Source organism: Microcebus murinus, chromosome 10 (assembly GCF_040939455.1).
Source record: "Microcebus murinus isolate Inina chromosome 10, M.murinus_Inina_mat1.0, whole genome shotgun sequence".
NCBI lineage: Eukaryota > Metazoa > Chordata > Mammalia > Primates > Cheirogaleidae > Microcebus > Microcebus murinus.
This window is the reverse complement of record NC_134113.1, coordinates 13,437,048-13,457,233: the sequence shown is the minus strand read 5'-3', so window position 1 is coordinate 13,457,233 and position 20,186 is coordinate 13,437,048. Positions and strand designations below refer to the sequence as shown.

Below are 20,186 nucleotides of genomic sequence, written 5' to 3'. Positions count from 1 at the left end.
TAATCAAAAGAGGCTAAAAACTTACAAGTTCTCCCATGTTAAAAATGGAGCTTGGTTTTACAGATCATCAAAGCCTGTTGATCAGCCTCTAGGGACTGGAATAAAGAGGATTCCTTCTAGCCAAGCCATGCCTCAGGCTTTGCAAAATTTGGTGCAACAACCCAGTAAGTACCAAGTGGAGTTAGACACATGGTAGCTTTTGGCCTAGAACCGCAGAAGGCAAGTCCGTAGCAGGTAGCTTTGCCTGGAAGCACGAGAGCTAGGGGACAACCTAACCAGTCACAATAACCCAAGCTGCCTGGAATGGGCACTCCATGCAAGCAGGGCCCTTGTCTTGTTCTCCTCCTCACACCCGTGGCCAGCACACAACAGAGGGTCAACAACAGAGAGAGGGAGGGAGGGGAGGGAGGGGAGGGGGAGGGAGGGGAGGGAGGGAGGGAGGGAGGGAGGGAGGAAGGGAGGGAGGGAGGGAGGGAGGGAGGGAGGGAGGGAGGGAGGGAGGAAGGAAGGAAGGAAGGAAGGAAGGAAGGAAGGAAGGAAGGAAGGAAGGAAGGAAGGAAGGAAGGAAGGAAGGAAGGAAGGAAGGAAGGAAGGAAACAAACTAGGTAGCTGAGCAAAGCCACACTGATAACCTGCAGCCCTTAGAAACTCTGATCCCGTGGATAGGAATAATACAAACACCCATTTGTTAACAACAAAGAAGTGAGATTTCTGCAGTGCTTTGGGCATCTCAAATAAAACATCTAGATGCACATATATTCAGACAGCAATTTATACTATGCCGTATGTAAAGGGAAGAAAAAGGCCCAAATCTTTCTATGTCAGGGTGAGGGTGTTAAGGGTTGTTTTTGGTTTATTTGTTTTGTACTTTTTTCCCTAACCATTGTAAGTTATTACGAAGAGGCAAAAGAGAAATGCAGTCTGAAAACATTCTTAGCCTCTGCCCCAAGTGAACCTCTTTTGAATATCAAAATACAGCTCATGAAAACAAACCCATAAAACTAGAATACATTCCCACGCTCTCCATGAAAGATTCAAGAGCTGGGACAGATATCTGAGGCTTTACATCCAAACTGTACTACAGGGCAGCAGTCCCCGGCCAGCGAGCGGGACCCAGGCGGGAACTCAGCCCCCCCCCCCCGCCCCCGACCCCCAAGGGACGCAGCTCCACCCTGGGGTGACACACACCTGCCAGCATGGCGCCAGCTCACTCCTAGCTTCCACCGAACACACCGCTCAGGTTAAACGTTCGTACTTCCCAAAGGCCTCTTAATTGAAAAAAATCTCACAGAGCACATCGTGTGTCAGACTCAAAAGCTCATTAGATACCCTACGCTCGGCATGAGGAGTATCTAATATCTCACAGGGCATCCGGCCGTCACCCTGGGGATCTCATTTCTAGAGTGTCTTCTCATTGAGTCTGTGTTTGATCCTTAGCTTAAAGGTGGGAATGAAATATGGACCATGTTCCACAAAGGAGGAAAAATAAAACTCAGAAAGGATTATGGGTTGACCTTTTTATCTCCCCAAAAAGATAGACGTTCAAGTCCTAACCCCTGGTACCCCAGAATGCGACCTTCTTTGGAAACAGGATCTTTACAGAGGAAACCAAGTTAAAATGAGGTCTGAGGATGGGCTCTAATCCAACATGACCGGTGTGAAGATACAGGGAGAAGACAGACACGTGACTGGAGTGTCTGCTGGCCAAGGATCGCCAAGGATCACAAAAGGTCACAATAGGTCACCAGCAGCCGCCAGAAGCCAGAAGAGGCAAGGAAGGACTCTCACCTAGAGCTGTCAGAGAGGGAACAAGGTCCTGATGACACCTTGAAACACCTTGACTTTGGACTTCTGGCCTCCAGAACTGTGAGACAATACATTTTTGTGGTTTGTGGTTTTTAAGCCACCCAGTTTGTGGTACTTTGTTATGACAGCCACAGGAAACTAATACAGAGAAGGTAAGCTCCTGACCCAAGGAGGGCTTGCAAATTTTAACATGGAAATAACAATAAACCATACTCCGTCAAAACTTCTTGATCCTGGAGTCCTAGTCTCTCAGGGACTGTAAACTGCCTTCCATAAAGGCAATCTCCCAATCGGGTAACACAATCCACACCGGCATATAAAGGGGAGATAATACACAAATAGATTTTCAGGCCTTCATCCTGAACATACATGCACTTTAACCAAGTCCTGCAGCAAATAGCTTTCCAAAGCATTTGGAATGCAGGCAAGCAAAATTTGGGTGGGGGATTTTGACGTTTTGATATGAAAAGACCACAATTTGACAAGCCACTACCTAGTCCCCATATCCTCTGTGGGGTTCCAGCTGTGATGTTCCATTGAAAACATAGGCAGACAATGAACACACGAGCCACATTAAAACAATAATTAATGCAGGATCGAGAACAATGACAACTTTTTGACAAAGTGGAATAACTCAACAGGTGTATCATCTGCAGCCTTAAAGAAGAGTAGCTCTGGGTTTGAATGGAAACCATTCCAACACAATAGCAGTCCTTCAGCAACATGGGCTAAATGGACTCATAAAACCCCACACTCTCAAACTCTGGTCCCTAAAATACACACAAAACCCAGGATGACAAGAGTCCTTCACACACAGCAGCACTGGCACCACCAGCCCCAGCAAGCTCTCGGCCAGATAAGCCCCTGCTCCAGTGGAAAGAGCAGCACGTGCTGCTGGTCTCAATGTCAGGGTCCTGCCTTAGGGCAGCACCCCTCTGCACCTCCCAAAGAAGTCATAAAACTCCTTTCACAACCAAAGTGCACCCTCAGAGCATTTCAGGGACGCTAAAATCTGCCAGGACAATGCCACGAAACCTCCCTGGCATCCCTGAGCCCAGGGAGGTGAAAGGCCCAGATTCTCCATCCAATCCCAATCACTCTTTGCAAACCCACCACCAGTTCCCATCTCCACACTTCGTCTTCGCTGTACCGCCATTAAAAGAAAAGGTGTACCCACATGACAAACTCTGCCTCAATTTGCCATCCCTGTAACACTTTGTTTGCATTTGCAGAGGTGAATTTGTTACTAATTTGTGTTTCAAGCAAGGTTTGCACATTCAGAGCACTGAAACGACAGACGGCTATTATAGGCAGAATTGTGCCCTGGTCCCAAATTCCTATGTTGAAGTCCCAACCCCCAGCACTGCAGAATGTGACTGTATTTAGAGAAAGGGTCTTTAAGAGGTGATTAAATTAAAATGAGGTCATCAGGGTGCGCCCTAATCCAGTCTGACTGGTGTTCTCATAAGAAGAGGAGATTAGGGCACCGACACAGAGGGGACACCACATGAAGACACAGGGAGAAGACAGCCACCCACCAGCCAAGGAGAGGGGCCCCAGAGGAGACCACTTTTGCCAACACCCCCAGCTCAGACTTCCAGCCTCTGGAACTATGAGAAAATAAATTTCTGTTGTTTAAGCCTCCTAGTCCGTGGTATTTCATTATGACACAGCCCTGGCAGACTAACATAGATGGAATTTCACCATTTTGAATCTTTTTTTTTAATGAATAAAATCATGACTAATGGTCTTTAAAAAAAAAAATCACAAAATACACTGTCAAGAATTCTTTACCATTTCCTTAAAAGTCTTGAAATTACCGAAGCAGGGAACAGGAGGCATCAGGAACGCCATTCTGCCGATGGACAGATGGGCGTCCCGCTGGGGAAAGTGTTGACCGGTGCTGGTAGGGGAAGCACATCCAGGAGAGCAAAAAGGTTGAAGACAGGAGACTCTGCTCTGCTTGGTATGACTTCAAGATCTTCAGGTTGGTCCTCCTTCCTAACATTCTGGGGCTTTCTGTCTGCCCAGCTTCTCTTCCACAAGCGCCCTCTCCCAACTCCCCAAGCAAGTCAAATAGGACTGATCCCTCTTCCCCCTACCAGCTCCGGGAATGTGGTGTCAGCTCTTCTAACCAGATCATGGGCAGAATTTCCACCAGATGTGCTGGAGACGAGATGCTTTCCGTCGGCTGCTATGGTGAGGGGGCAGTGCGTGACCCTGGGATCCTGGGGGCAATCCCTACCATCCCATGGGGACGGCCGGCCTGAGAACGAAGCCAACATGGATGAAGGCAGAGCCCAGCCATGGAGCAACAGACTCATGGTGACACTGTTGGAGGACTCGGATGGAACCTTGCCCGATGCTTCCTCTATTTGTCAGTTACCTGAGCAGACAAAGTTGAATTGTTCTTGTGGTTGCTGTTGTTTAGCATCAATGTGCATTAAGTTTCTATCATTTGTGCCTGAAACAGTCCTCACTGAGCCGCTGGGCACTGTGGTATATGATCACATGTCCAGCCACATGTGTAAACGTTTCATCAAAACTTAAAGTATGTTTACATTTTCCTGAAACCCAGGAAAATGGGTTTGTATTATATAAATGGGTTTATATAACCCCAAGCATGCTTAATCAGGAATGCAACGTATAAACTTTAGGAGATATCGATGTCCCTGAAATTCCATGGAAAAAAAAAATTCAGCTGTATAAGGATCTATGGCAGAAAACAACTTAAAAATTACTCGCTCTATACTTCAGTATCTCAGGGAGAAGTATATTAGTACCAGTGATCTTCAAGCTCTTTTTTTATTTAATTCTGAAATTTGAAAAACTTGTACTGCCTTGCCTATTTTTAGGCTGACACCTAAAGTTTTCACCAGCAAAGTAACTTCTAAGAATGTAATTTTCAGCATATTATAAACATCAACATTTTAAAATTAAACTTTCACATCATAGTTTTAAATGGACTCTAGCAATCCAATGTCCATCCATTTATTTTAAAAATTCAAGAGCAAGTGATTTTTTAAGAGCTGAAAATGTTCTATCATTCCTTAGCATGAGAAAGGAGCCCAAATGCCCTGTTTAAACATGTCAAAGACAACAGGAAAGCAGCAGTCCTGTGGCAGTGTCGTAGAAAACAGGTCCCATACACTAATTTCAAATAGTTCTTTTGTTCAGTGCCCCTTGAGGTTTTTATACCTAGTGCAATGCACCAGGGTAAGATTAGTTTTGGGTACGGGATGCTCCTTTATAAAATGGGAGAGGACAGCTATGAAAGGCCAGGTGAGAGAAGAACCTGCACAAGGCAGACCGATCAGTTTCAGAGAAGGGCACATATGTGAGGCTGAAGATCTAGAAATTGATTTCCTTAAAACTACCCACACCTGCATACTCCATGGGAATTCTTCATGTATCCTTGGGGGTATGAATATTCCAGTATCGAGACGTCTGGGTTAGTAGATTATAGGGCAGAGATTAAAAGCAAATATTCTGGAGACAAAACTGGATTCCAGTCTCCAGGCTTTATCGCTCAGGCAGCCCCTCACTCACAGGTAAAGAAACCTCTCCAAACCTCGGCTTCCTTACCTGTAAAATGAAACTGCTCAGCTCAGAGGTTGTAGTAAAGATCAAAAGGCATCATGCCTGCAAAGCCCAACGCATAAGCACATAAGAAGCATTCAGTAAACGGTAGCTATAATTATTACCACCGTTATTACTGGTATTTTACATACTGTTCGTCACAACTTGCTCAGGAGGGGGCCTTTCCTATCCCATACGTTGGCTCTCATCCCCCTTACCTGTCAGCGCCCCAATTTCCTATGAGAGAAAGGAGCAAGGCAGACAGAAAACTCCTGAAAAATGGGCTCAGGTGATTAGAGGGCAAGCGTTTGCTTTTACCTTGAGGGCTTCTGCAAATTTTCTGAGACTGCTGGACAGGGCTGAAAGGAGAAAGACTGTGGCCTCGTTTGCCCAGAAGCCATTTGTTTTCTGATTTTATCAAGCATAGCTGCAAGGGCAAGATGTGTACGGGGGTGGGCAGGGAGGGGAGTGGAGAAGCTCCAAATAAGAACAACTATTACAACAGCTAATACTGAATGCTTTCCCAACATGGCACATACATTAAGAGATTTAATGAGCTCAAAAATGCTATGTTTCGACAGGAGTTATGGACAAATCCAAGCAGAACAACAAAGAAAATGGCAAAAGCTAAGACCCAAAGAAAGCATCCCTTGGGTGTGGATTAAATCAGACCACCGCTGGAGAAGCAGCAGGGCTTCATATAACACTCCATGCCAAGTGCAAGTGCATAAAGTTTTGCTAGTGCCTGGATCACACAGGCCCTCTGATAAGCCCCGGGCTGCTCTGTCACTCCTCTGTGATTTGCTGAGCAAACCTGTTCATGCAGCACCCATGCCTGGATTACAAGGGCAGTGCAGTAAAAACCCAAATGGACCTCACAAATACTAGAGGCAATACTAAATATTCTAGCATAAACGTGTGGCCATGTGGAGAAGAGTCTTTGGGCACGGCTGCCGAGCTTCTGCACAAATTCATCCAATCCTCCCTAGCCACTCCCCAACACTGTCCGATAATTTCTCCATCAATTACAACTGCCATTCTGCCTCTGGTTCTCTACAGAATGTGGGACGGGATTAAACCTAGTCGGCAGATGCCACGGTCAAAGTGACCAGCAGCATCCAGGGACCAATGAGCAGAGCCACAAAGAACCAACCACATGAGGGAAGGGGCAGTGAGAAAAGGTACAAAGGTTCTTCGAGTCCTCCCACCCACCCTCCACTTCGATATTCAGCCTTTGCGCACTTATGTGAAGACATGCTCAGGTCTGGAGAGATGGCAGATACGCCTTTCTTCTCCACCATCAGACTTTCTGAGGGCATCAGTGGGCTCCAGGAAGACCCAACAGCCCTTCTAGTAACTGGTGAGGGACCAATATACTCTTCAGATTCAGAGACACCTTGAAGTGCTAATTCACATCACCCCTGCAGCACAGCGCACAGCGTGACCCTCAAGGTTCAGCAAGAAAGGGCTGCATTGTGCCTGGCCAGCAAGCTCAATGAAATCCAATACAGCAACCACCACCATTTACTGTATAGACATGTTCCAGGCATATAAAGTCAAACCCTGAGGACCCCCCCAGAGTCAGAAGCTGCAGTCTTCACCGAATGGTTCCCCGTCCTGGCAGGACAGCCGGGCTCAAGAACAGAGAGGACCGCGTAGAACACACAGCAGTGGCAGTGTGAGGCACAGGTGTAGCTGAGCATCAGGAAAAAAAGCTCCCTGGAATGACCACCCGAGCTGGGTTCTGAAGGAAAAATCCAGTGTCCCAGGCAGACAAAGAAAGAGCTTACCAGGCAGAAGGAGGGGTATGTGCACAGTTTGGCAGGTTCAGGGAAAACTAACCTGGAAGGAAAAAAAAAAAAAAAAAAACGAACCAGTTATGGCATGGCGATGCATGGCGTGGGGGTGCCAGGAGACTGCAGAGAAAGGCAAAGGCCAGCTCATGACCAGCTTTGTGCGTCCTCCTAAGAAGTCTGGGTGTTTTCCAGTGGCTGACAGCCAGGGAGGGTAAGTGCACAGAACATTCTAGAAAAACCCTCATTCCTTAAGGATTAAAAATAAAGACTGCCTATAGACATGGGACTGGACTATCCTATTTGGAAAACTGTTAGCCAGAATACTCCACGACTCTGAGCAGCGTGCACTGAAATCTCAGCGGGCAGAGGCACGCCAGCAGTCACGGGAGGCAAGGAAACCGCCCTCAGTTGTAGGCCGAGTCCGGAACCCAGGTGTCAGAGCTCCCTGCATTTTGCTCTCAGCTCTGCACAGCCGTTTCAGAAGCCACTCATGAGGAAAAGAAGAATTTTCTCTATTACATCCCTTACTGGGTGTCCTCCAAGGCTAGGAAAAAGGGTGTTCTATAAGCCGGGGCACATTTAAACAAACCCCCAGGAAGAGAGGCTCCGCAGAGTGGATTTCCACCAAAGCCAAGCCAAAGGAGAAAGTACTATTTTAAGAACTGTTGCTTGTGTCATAAGCGGACTTTATTCCAGCGTGGCCACTTTACCGAGGGCAATGGACACCATCCCAGGCTTCAATACCAAGCAAACATTTGCAAGCCAGTGACTGAGATGCAAGAAAAATGTACAAGCTTCCCAGGCTTCTGTCCTCCTGAAACAGGTCTAGCCCAGTGGCCTTCGGAACTTCATCTGTGAACTGGTGCCAAAGGCTGTCCAAGGACTCTCCCCACCCGTCTTCACCTCTTCCCACTTCAATCTGTCCCCAGCGCTGTGTAAATCCATCGTCCCCAAACACAGCTTTCAGTACTCCCTTCTCCTGATCAAAAGTTACCCTGCCTCCAAAGCCCACAGCACCAACCCAACTTGCCAACTTCATCTGCAACTCCTTGCTAACAGAAACCCTAACCCAAAAATAAATATCTGTGCTCTTGTCAACCTAACCTCCTTTTCATCCTCCCAGTCAGATTCTAATGATCTTCTGTCCAAAGACCCAATTCAAATCCCACCTGCTCCATGGAGTCTGAGAAGCTAAAGGAAGTTCCCACTCTGGTTTCCCACCAGTGTTTGGCCTCCAAACTCCACTTCATTCATTGCATTATCACATCCTTCCTACTGTTGCTCTGAACTGTTCGTCTACATCTTCTATTATTGCTTAACTTATCTCACATTGTTTTCCAAGCTCTCCAACTTATCGAAGGATTTCCAACTGCTAACAGCTTAGCAGGATGCTCCCATAGATACGAGGATAAGAGTAACCTAGTCGCAGCCCCTACGGAGCTGATACCGGAGTGAGGGAATAAGAAAAGGATCTAGACACTGGCAATGCCTGTGATTTGGTTTGGTGGTTTTGTGTTTCGTAATGCTGCCTCTCACTCTATCCTCCCATCTCCTGTTCATTAAGACCCGAATCTAATATTCTCATCTTCTTTGATTCCTTCAAGCATAATGGTACCCAACACACTGTCCCCACTGCCCTTTGCCCTTAATTCATGCCTTTATTAACATTTTCCTCCCTCACCAAGACAAGGCCACTGGGCAGATGACGAACACAATATGTGCACCTCCACCACAAGCCACGACCTGTGCACCTTCGGTGTGCTTGGCATCTGCTGGCTGAATGAGTGAAGGAAACCCCCCAAGGAGGCAGAGTGTCATGGAGCCTACAGTCACGACAGAGAGAGTTCAACCAAACAGAGGTAGCAGAGAGGATGCAGGGTTTGCTCCAGCAAAAAGGAGCAATGAGACAACTGACTGAGGGTGTGAGCAGCTGAGAGTTGAGTCCTGAGTCCATGCTTCGTGGCCATGTGACTTGGGCGAGCCTCAGCTTCCGCATCTGAGAAATGGGTTGCTGTAAGGATGAAATGACACAAATGATGAGGGAGCACTTGAAGAAAGTGCTTTTGAGTATGGATCAGACTGAAGCAGAGAGTACAGAAGTGAAAGGAAGCCTAGAAAGTATGGGGGGGGGGGGAGGTAGAGCCACACGCATCTGGTGGTCAGGGAGCCTGAGGTCTAGTCCAGCCTCTCTCTGGATAATTCTCTTCCCCTCCCTGGCGTTTGTTTCCACAGCTGTAAAATGAAGATTTCGGTCTAGTGTGGCTCAAAGGTCTCGTCCAGCCTTGGCAGTCTCTCAGCACAGCAGTGCTGCCTTACAGAGAGGGGGTGTCTCTGTGTCGTGCTCAGGTGGGAGCAAGTCACACAAGCAGAGAGAGGGGCACAGACACCGAGAAGGCAGAGGGGAGCTCTTCCTACTGGAGACAGAGCGCTCCGGCCCTCCCCTCCACTTCCCAAGTCCACATCAACCTCTTCATGTGGGAGCCACTGCCCCTGTCTACACCCACGTCATTTCATAATCATCATCGCCAGCTCTGGACAACAATCATCCTGAGGCTTCTTGCATTGGAAATGGCTTTCAAGGCATTTTCAGGGCCACTTGGCATGCAAATTTGAGCAAGCTTTACAGCATGCCCATTCTTCTCATTCCAGATAAGTTAAAATTCCTACAAATTCGGGGGAAAGGAAACACACGACGCATTTTGGTGTTGCACTCTCCTTGCCTATTTACAAAGCCATCAATGTTTGGATCACAACAATGATCCTTAAGAGAGAGAATTCATGCTGCTAATCTGAAATGTCCTTTATACCTTTAAAATAAAAGCTTCCAGGAGAGGCCTCGAGGAGTCCAAGTCATCACCATTTAAGTCCACTGTTATTCACCCCCCTCCCTCCACCATCACCCCCACTCCAATAATGAAGGCATGGCCATTCATTCATTCACTACATAAATCATTCAGTGTGGACACAACTTATTAAGTGCAGACCTACTAAGCACCAGCACCACTCCTGGAGGTGGAAACAGCCCCACCTCCTCATCACCATGCCTGCTCGCTCCTCCCTCGGCTCCTGAAACAACCGCTAAATGCCAGTCCCAGATGAGAGCTGCCATCAGTCAAGGAGGCTGGTACACAAATAAATAGCGCTGGCATATTAAGCAACTGTGCAACTGTTCTGGAAGCAACAGGGGAGGGGATGGCTTCCAGTTAGCCACAGCAATGTCAACCTTACTCGATCATGACAAGTATGTGCTTCATGTACCCAAGGCGGCTGCAGCAATCTCTAACCACAGAATAACACTCAAAAGTCCATGATTCCCTGCTGAATTTAAATTAAAAATAAAAAAAAAAAGGAAGAAAGAAATCCCCACATGCCCATGTTCTGCTGTAAATCTTCCTAAATTCTAATGCTACCATGGACAGCTGAAAAGATCAGTAAGCCCTTTCTTCCCAATTGGCCTTGGTAATTCAGAAAAGGACTATGTTAAGAGCAAAGCTCTCCGGGTAGACAGGGCTCCGTCTCCATCTGCCTCTGCTGCCTGTCCAAAGCACAGCCCCATAATGTGACAAGAGAGGCTCAAATTATGGGTGAGACTGCACTTTCAATTCCAGCCTCAGCCTGTGATTACCTACAACTCCAGGTTGCCCAAAATTACCTCTGGAGCCTTAAACGCCTTACATTTTATTCCATTCCTAGAACAAATTCTTTTTTGGAAACCTTCACAAGAGATAAAGGAACCAAAAAAAAAAAAAAAACCCAAAAAAGCCTAGATATTTCCGTTACAGTGAAGGAAAAGTCAGTAGACAAGAATGATTTCGATTTTTTTTTTTTAATGGCTCATGCACACCGCCTCTACTGTATACTTAAGCAGAACAAAATGAATTCCATGTCTCTGCAATGATGAGAACTCAGAATCCTGGAAACTCTCCCCTTACTTACTTGCTAAACCACTTCTGTTCTTGATATACTCACAGAGGTAGAATGTGAGGGTGGTTAAGGAACTTATGAGGGTGGGTAGTTAATATTGTTATCTCCAGGAAAAACAGTAGTTAAATAAGCAATCTGCCAGAAGTAAGGAAGGAGGCAAAGTAATTCCATGTGGTAGGCGAGTGGGTATGACAGTTTACATAACTACTGTACGTCTTGCTGTAACTGTAATTCAATATTAGGTTTCTTGATAGGCCAACCTAGTGGGTTATTTGTTAAAACATTCTAGTTTACGTTTGAAAAGTCCTTGGTTTTATATAACAGGTGAGGCTCCCAAAAGTATCTATCACGATTGTGTTAATCAAATAATTCCAAATACAATAAAGGAACTAGCTATTAAAAGGAGACTTGCTATGAATCCCTTTTGTAAAATCAAAATCCTTTTGCACCCCAAACAATTACTTACCTCAAATCATCTGGGATTAAAATCACATTTTATATGCCAACTTCTCCTAAAATAAAGCACTCCTCCATTTAGCTTCAATATTGAAATAATAATGTTAACAAACCTCATATTGACACTGCACTTACTTCAAATCTCCTCTTTCCAATAAGAAATGCCCTATAACCCCAGGAGATCAGGGGTGGTCAGGAGGCTTCTTCTAGCAACTCACAAATTTGGAGGCATAAAATAAAGTTGGTTTCATTTTTCCTGACTTATGCTTCTACACAGTTGCTCTTAGGATCTATTTTTCTTCAAAATATCCCTCTCTTTAGATTCACCCACCAGCTTCCCTGCAAGGTAACTTCTCCAGACAAAGGAATGGATTTCCCTTTCCAAGTTACAATCTAGGCTTTGCAAAATCCTAATGGGCCAAATCAGCTTTTATCTACTTAATTTTGAAACAATTTAAATTTTCAGCATTGTTTTTTTTTTTTATCACAAAGCACTTAATTCCCACGTTGTAGCCAAAGAACAGTGTAACATTTCGTAACTAACAGGTTTCCACAAGACATAAGAAGTTGGCAGCAAGTCTGACTGCCTGTGTACATAAATGGCCACGACCAACACAGCAAAAATTTAGTGATTCTTTTCTTCAGCATTTCATACTTAACAGTGTTTTACATTTTAAGGTAGAGTTCACCTTTGAACTGGTCAGGCCTCTTCCCCTTTCAGAGCTAGAAAACTAGAAAAACCTAAGGAACAGTAGTCTGACCTCTGTCACAAACTAAGTTAGGCAAGCCCTTTCCCTCTCTGGGCATCGAAATTCCTATTTACAAGATAAATAACCCTGCACTAATATATAGAGACTACGCCTGAAGCCCAGAGATATCAAGAAATAGTCTAAGGTCACACAGCAAGTTGGCATAGGACGGTGTAAAACTGGACCCCAGTTCTCCTGGTTTTACTTAAACCATCCTGTCTCTCCTACTCAACAAAGGGATAGACGATGGAAATAAAGACACACAAACACAAACACACAGAAAGGCTTCTGACTTTCACCACTGTCCTTCTGGTTTCTGTTTCTGAAAAACTAAATCCACCTGGCCTTGGAGATTGCTGTTGCAACTGCAATTTTCCATTCTCTCTAATATCCTCCAGATAGCTACACTGTTGCTTTTCCTACCTCACCATATAGTTGGCTCATTCTACAAAACACACATATACGCACACTCCCATTCTCAATATTCTAAAACTCTTCCTTTTCCAACGGCAAAGGAAGTTTAGGCCAAAACTTAAATGATTCTAATACAAGAACCTTATTCAGGTATTAATCATGACCACATCTCTACCCAGAAGCAAAACTGACAAAATGGAATTTGTTCTCACAGAGGTAGGGTTTTCTTTTTATGTTTTTTTTTGTTGTTTTTTTTTTTACCAAACTATATCATTTGTCAAGTAACAGTGTCATTTTTCCCACTGCTGCATAATTGCGTAATGAATGCGCCAGGTGTAATTCATGTACGCAAGAGGGCAGACTTGGGGCTGATAAGGGACCCTTTCTTTATTTGCATTGCTAATAGTTTTTTAAAGAACAGGCAAAATGCTGTATGTAGAAGGATAATGCAGAAAAAAAAATCTTTTTCTGTTTTTAATAACCATGCGGGATAATCAACTAGTATTCATGGATCTTATCTGACGGCCATTCTTGCCACTGTTTGAATATGTAAAGCATGGAGCTGGGGCAGGGTTCTCAGCGTGGAATCCTACTAAATTATTTCCCTTTTAACACCAAGCATTCCTCTTCCAGGGCATCCCACCTTCCAGCCACACTAGTTTCTGACTACTCTCCCTGCACACTACCTACTTGAAGGTTTCCATCCTGCTCTTTATGTCTTTATGCCTGGGACCTCCTTCCTTCCTACTATCCTGGCAAGCTCAAACTCATCGCTCGAACAAACCTGCGTGGCAGTGTAATATTAATACTTAGCTCGTAGTAATGTTTCCATGTCTGCCCCCTCAACACACAAAAAGACTACAAGGTAAGTGTGCAGTCTCTGTGACCTCAGCACAGAGGTCCATTATTATACGTTACATTAAAAAGAGAAAAGTCTTCTAAACTACATTTAATTAAGCCTTAACTTGACCAGCTGCTGCCTACTATTGTCCAAATATCAATGAGACAGAGAAAAGCTGACTACCTCTCAATGTCAAATACTCTAGAGTAGAGCAGTGAAGCCTCACCAAGACTAGCAGATTGTGCGAGGTGGTTGTATCCACAAGGTGTATCAATGGCAGGTTGCTTGCAGCTCTCAGTCCCATAGGTCTTATACCCCCGACCGACTGTGCCCCTTCCTCTCTGAGACTCTCTGGCTGAAAAGACACCTTCTCCCATTCGCAGATCCTAAGGAAGACCAGTATCCTGCCTCTCCCTCTGCCATCTGGCAGTCCTCAAATTCACAAGACTGCATTCCATGCCTCAGGACCACAGCATACATCCTCTCCGGGAGCAAGTTTCCACGAGTTGGGGCCCCATGGCAAATGTAATGGTTCTGGTCTCTGACCCCTTAGCTATACTGTGCCTAGAAGAATCAATCTGTAAAGTCTTGATAGTAGAAATAAAGCTTTATGTTGACCATTTTTTTTCCTAGACCACAATAGCTCCTGCTCCCCTTCAACTACCCAAAAAAACATGCACTGTCCACATGGGTAAAGGGTCACAAATGCAGTCTACCAGAGTTCAGGGAGAAGGAAGAACTCATGCAGGTTCACAGGTTCCAAACAGGGTCTAATTCTGCATGCTGAATTGGGCCTTTTGGAATCCAGTAAGACCTAAATCTTGGCAACATTTGTCTTTTTTTTTTTTTGCCAACACTGGAAACTGGACAGTCTCTTCTTGGACTCTGCCTCTCATCTCTCCCGTCTCCCCACCTCTGGGGTCAGCTTCAGCCAGACCTGGCTACTGTGGGTGAGCCGAGGCAATGGGGCAGTGATCTTCGGGGAAAAAGAATTATTTTACAACTGTGCTGGAAGAACCCCAGACACTGAAGATTTCATACTGTTAGAAGTACAGAGAGCATCCGAGATGAAAGTGCAACTACATTGTCAAACATTGACATCTTTATAAGGCATGCACATGTAAGGGGATGATGGCAAGAAATTTTAAGTTTGATGGAGTCGATTCTAGAGACGTTTTGAAGTAATGTGATTTTATGAAGACTGTGGGTGGTGTGCAGTCAGAAAATCAAAAAGGGAAGTTTTGATTACAAACTGTTAGAGAATTTCAAGATAGCACGGTCTAATGCCCAAAGGGTAGAGTCTGCAGGAGGGTCTATCTCCCCAAAACTTACAGCCCTTATCTACTTGGAGACTGTAACTGAGTCTTTTCAGAGTTTCACATAACACTTTGCAGTTAACCAGTTGTGAGCTGTCCAAAGGACACTTGCAATGAGAGCAGGCCCATCACTTGAGCATTTATTTATTTGGAAGCCACTTGTTCTTGCAAGCAAGCACTGGGTACCAAAAAGTTAGGCTCATGAGCCCTGACGTCTTTTGTAAAACGGGTCCTTGTGTCTTCTTCATCACTGGTGGAATAGAAAACTAGTCCCCCCTAGTGTCCTGCCACTGTAGGTGGCTGAAGAATGGAGACACTACAGGACACATTCTCCTGCATTCTACATCAATTTTAAAGAAAGCACAGCTCAGGAATCCAGAACCACAGGAAACCTTCACAACCTTCCCAAGAGGTGGAAGCACCTGAGACCAAAAAAACGTCCACTTCATTTCTAAGGCCCTTCCAGTTATGGTTTAAAAGCCAAAAAAATCTGCATTATTTCACATCAAAAAGTTAATCCCCAACCCAGCACACTGCATTAAGTGAAGCCGGAGGGCCCGCTCGTACTAGCAGCCACTGCCCATGGCAGAGTGATGCGATCTTTTCTTTACAAACCTCTGTACGCCTACCAGGGGGCTTTGTTTCCTTTCCTCACCACTCTTGAAAACCCACTACAATCTAACCCTCCGTGAGTTTGCTTCTCCGTTTTAGTTTTCTTCCTGGTATGGAATTAACAGGGAAAGGCTCGATAAATGCGTTCTGCTCAAGCAATTTTCACTAAAGTACTCTTGAAAAATAAAGGTTCACTTAGAGATGTGTGAAACCTTAAAGCCCAGGTTTTTTAAACATTTTTTCCCCTAGTGAGGGCCCAGCATGACTGTGAGTAATTCATTCATGTCACCCATTGGTGAGGGAAGAGGGGAAAAAACCACCTCTTGTTCCTTTCTTAATTTAGAACCTTTCCTTATCTTAAGTCTATCAAAGCCGACTCCTGAGGTGGGAAGGCAGGAGAGGTGAGGAGAAAAATTAACCTGAGGTGACTGCCTCCACAGAGTGAATAAGCACTTCAGGTCTCCACCTGTGTCAGAGTGGAAAGGCATCTGGTTTAGGTGAGGTGGACGCCCCCACCAGCCACCCCCTCCAACACTCCCTCCAGACACCCCCTCCCCGTCTCCCCTTGGAGGAAAGATGAGTCTGAGCTCCTTCTTGGGGCACTTACATAAGACCCTGAAAAACTTTCTGTGACATTCACGGAAAATGTAAGCTGCTATTTTGCTCCCTGAGGAGATCATTTTAATGGACTGAGTGACAAAATTCACGGATTCTGAATTCAGCAGAAACCTGCTCAACCGAGGTACATCAGCACAGGAGAGAAAAAAAAAAAATCCATCCCCATTAAACAGGGTCACCCAGGGGATGGATTCAGTGTGCAAAAGACAATCTGTTCCCTCCAAAGTGACCCATTTAAAATCAGATTGTTCCGGAGGAAGCTCATAGGCTTCATAAATTTCAAACAGGCAAGGACAGGCTTGTAGAAATGAGGTTCCTTAGGAGGAACATTTGAAAGAAGGTAAGAAGGCAATGAACAAAATAACTTGAGGATGCACAAACTTTGGAGTCCTCACTCCAAACTTCAAAAGCAGTGACATTTACAAGAATGTCTGGATCGCTATAAATGGATCACTCCTCACAAGTAGCTTCTGTCTAATAGGACGGACACTGCTGGTTAGGTTTTCCCCTTACAGACACCACTGCCAACCAACCACTCCGTCCTAAAGAGTGGCTCGCAAGCTGTGGCCGCTCACCCCAAATTGGCCTCCGCGCTCCGCAACAAGGAGCAAAGTTCACAGCATCACACCAGGAAAGGGAGGTCAGTACCGCCAAAGAGGGAACTGTCCAAACACAGCAGGCTCCCCAAAACACAGGTGCTCACAGCTAACAAGTGGGGGGCGGACAGGCACTTCACCTTCTGGTGTTAACGGGGAAACTCCTCACTCCGGGTCAGCAGCCCGTGTGCCTAGGAGCCGGGCAGGCCCTGAGACGGGTCCTGGGGGCTTCGGAGCCTGGGGACTTCCACCTCCAGCCCCTCCAGGGCTCCCGGCTCAGGCAGCAGAGGGTGTGCCCGCCCTCCCCGCGAGCATCCCGAGTACAGAGGGTACCAGCCACAGGTTCGGAGAACTTGTCCGGCGCCGCTCAGCAGGGCGCCCCCGCGGCGGCTCTCTCGCACCCCGGGGCTCTTACCTTGGCCGAGACTGCCGCCAGGCAGAGGAAGACCGCGGAAGAGCCGGGTGGCGCGGCGGCGACGCCGCCTACGAAGCGCAGGGGGTCCGGGTCGTGGTCCCGGCAGGCGCTGCCCTAGCCTGAGCGGCGGTGCCAAGGGCAGACTTCGCGACGGCCCCCGGCTCCAAACACAGCGGGGAGGGTCCGGGTCGCCCAAGCTGAGCACTGTCCCTTCTTTCTCTTCCTCTGAGGCTGCTGCCTGGAACCGCTCCCTGCCCGGGGGACTCTTCTGAGCCAGGGGCGCCCCGCATGGGCAGGGGCCTGGGTCCGCCTCGGGTTGGGTCCGGTGAGCGGCCGCCGGGGCCGGCTCCACCTCCCGCGCTCCCCGTAGCTTCGCCCCTTCAGGGCAGGGCCTGCCCGCAACCGGCCCGGCGAGGCGAGGGCGGCCGCGCCCCCAGCTCCGGGCGCCCGGGCTCCGGCGCGGCGGGGCAGAGGCAGTCCGGCCGGGCCGGGCGCCGAGCGCGGCGGCGGGGGGGCTGCAGCCGGCCGCGGATCCCCCTCCCCCCGGGCCTGCGTCGCCCGCCCGCGGCTCCGCGGGAAGGAGGCGCTGGAGAGGGCCTCGCCCCGGCCTGGGGCGCGGAGCCTGGGGCGCGGGGCCGGGGGAGGCGCCCCGGGAAGGTCACAGGAGCGGAGGCGCGGCGAGCGGAGCGCAGCGCGGTGGGTGCAGGGAGCAGAGGCGGGCGGCCCCCGCCGCTGGGAGCGCTCGCCGGCCTCGGCCGCCGCCGCCTCCGAGACGCGCCGGCTTCCCGGAGCGCCCGGCGCTCGGAGCTGGGCGGCCGCTGCAGCCGCGGCAGCCGGGCGCTGCTGGCCGGAGCCGGCGCGCGATCCCCGCCTCCTGCGCCGGGCCAGGCGGGCTCCGCCGCGCGGGGGCCGGCGGGGAAGACGGGCGGGCGGGTGCTGGGGTCCGGGCTCCGGGCTGGCCCCGCCGCCGCCGCGTGCCCAGGGCGCCGGGCTCGCTCAGCAGCTGCAGTGACTGTGTGTCTGTGTCATGTCTGTGCAGCTGGGGGGGACCGCGAGCCGGGGCTGGGTTCCGAGCGGGGGCGGGGCCCGCGCCCGCTCCGGCGCCCGCCCTCGACCCCGTGACCGGGAGGCCGGCCAATGGCAAGCGCCGCAGCCGCGCGAGCCGAGGGCCCGCCCCCGCCCGGGCTCCGCCCCCCAGCGAGGCTCCTCCCTCCTCCTGCCGCTGCTGGCAGGCAGGCAGGCGGAAGCAACACCCGGAGCCGGGATCCCGGGCCGGGTCGGCGTGAAAGGCTGCAAGCTGGGCGCTCCCCGCCCTTCTCCCCCCACCCGGGCCGCTCCCGGCCGCCTCGGGCTTGGCGTGCCTCGCGGAAAGAGGGGGAAGGGAGGCGGGACGGGTGCGCAGCTGCTGCTGTGGAGACGCTTGCAAGCTCGTAGGGCCGTGCAGCCTGCCCACCCTCCTTTTGCACAGCAGCCGTCGTGGGAAGTAGGAAGTTTCCCCTTCCCGGGTCTCCGCTTCTCTCGGAGGTGGGCAGGGTATGGGGCAGCCTGAGGCTGCGAGAAGCCCCGTTGAAGGGCTTTGACAGCATCTTTTTGGAGTCTGTATCCGAGAATCCTGTCCAAGGATTTTTCTGTATTCTTTTAGGGAAACGGCGTTTCCGTGCCCCCTGCAACACGCACACACATGCGCCCCCATGCACGCACAGCACGCCCCCTCCTCGTTCCGGTTTTGTTCTTGTTCTCTCCTTCCTGGCACTGGAGCCCGCGCACAACATCCCATTGAATGGACCTCCAGCCTCCGGGAGCTAAGGGCGAGGGTGGGGTGCCGCGAGTCCTCCCACGCTAGGGAGGAATGCGTGAGACTGGCCGGGGTACCGGGGCGGGGTGTGAGGGTGGATGGGGGGCGGCCTCCCTGGAGAGAAAGCCCAGAGGAGGAGAGAGACAGGACGCCGAGGGATGCACAACTCGGACTCGGAGCCCGAAGCTCCGGGCGCGCGATCCAGCTCCCGGGTTTTTCCTCAGCTCGGTCCCAGGGCTTCTGGGGTCCCCTTCCCCCCGGGTCCCCACCTCTCCCCAGCCGGGCGGGCCTCCGGGGGTCTGCCTCCCCTCTGCGCGCCTGTCCCTGCGCGCCGGGGCGCGCGCGACGCAGCGGGAAGCCCACCCTGGTTCCTGCAAAGGGCGGGGAGGGTGCGCAGGGGAGGCCGCCGAGCTCCGGCTGCCTCGCTCCCCGAGGTCGGCTGGGCGCCGGGCCTCCGGGGGTTCGCGCCCGCAGGGCTGGGGACCCGGCTCCCCGCTGGGTGCCGCGCGCTCGGCCGCGGCCGGCCCGGCGGGACCTCCCCCACGCCTCCCCTCCAGCCTGGCGGACGGCGACCCCGCCACCTCCGCGCGCCCTCCCGCTCCCGGGCGCTGTTTACCTAGGCTCAGCGCAGACCGCGCCGCGCGGACGCGGGGGAAGCTGCCGACCGCACAGCGGCGTCCGCGGCGAAGAAGTAGGAGACGTTTGCAGCGCAGCTTCGGGATAAGTTAGCTGCGAAGCTCGGGTCCTGCTGTCTTATCTCTGCGGGGACGAGTCTCGCCGTGCACGTCGCAGGGATGAGAGATCGTATCTGTTTTTGATGCCATTACCGTGTTGGAAAAGAACATTATAGGATAAAATATTATCTAATATCCTAGGGACCATTAAAGTGTCAAAGTTTAATGCCAAGCCTTTTAGCTCGAAGCTGCTCCGTTTTTCCTCTGACGTGCAGCTCTGTTCTAGAACGCGCTGAAAACAAGGGGATCATTTTTATTTTTTGCGGGCCGAAGGTCCTTCCTTCCTCCTGCTCTCTTCCTCCTCCCCCACCTCCCCACCCCCGCCCCGGAACCGGGTAGAGTTACAGCGAGAATTTGCGCTTTCTTTTTATTTATTGCTTTGCTTCACTTCATTACTGGTGTAAAATGCATTATTACAGCACATTAGCATATTAATGAGGGTAACGTGACTGAGGAAGGGAAAAGAGACCTGAAATTTACAAGCAAAGGAGAAATAATTGAATAACATCAGAAACTGAAATATAAGCATGTGGGA

General features: G+C 49.5%; 1 protein-coding gene across 3 annotated transcripts in view; it reads right to left on the bottom strand.

The window, feature by feature from the left end:
* LARGE1 (LARGE xylosyl- and glucuronyltransferase 1) overlaps positions 1–19,923 on the bottom strand; it is a 509,251-nt gene extending 489,328 nt beyond the window's left edge. For 2 of the 3 annotated variants that reach the window (XM_012752215.3, XM_012752217.3), the window contains exon 1: positions 17,123–17,600. The gene's annotated coding sequence lies outside the window, so the exon portion shown is untranslated. Of the gene's footprint in view, positions 1–17,122; positions 17,601–19,533 lie in introns of those variants that run through there. The other variant, XM_012752220.3, reaches the window with a different exon arrangement.
* Between the last annotated feature and the right edge of the window lie 263 nt (positions 19,924–20,186).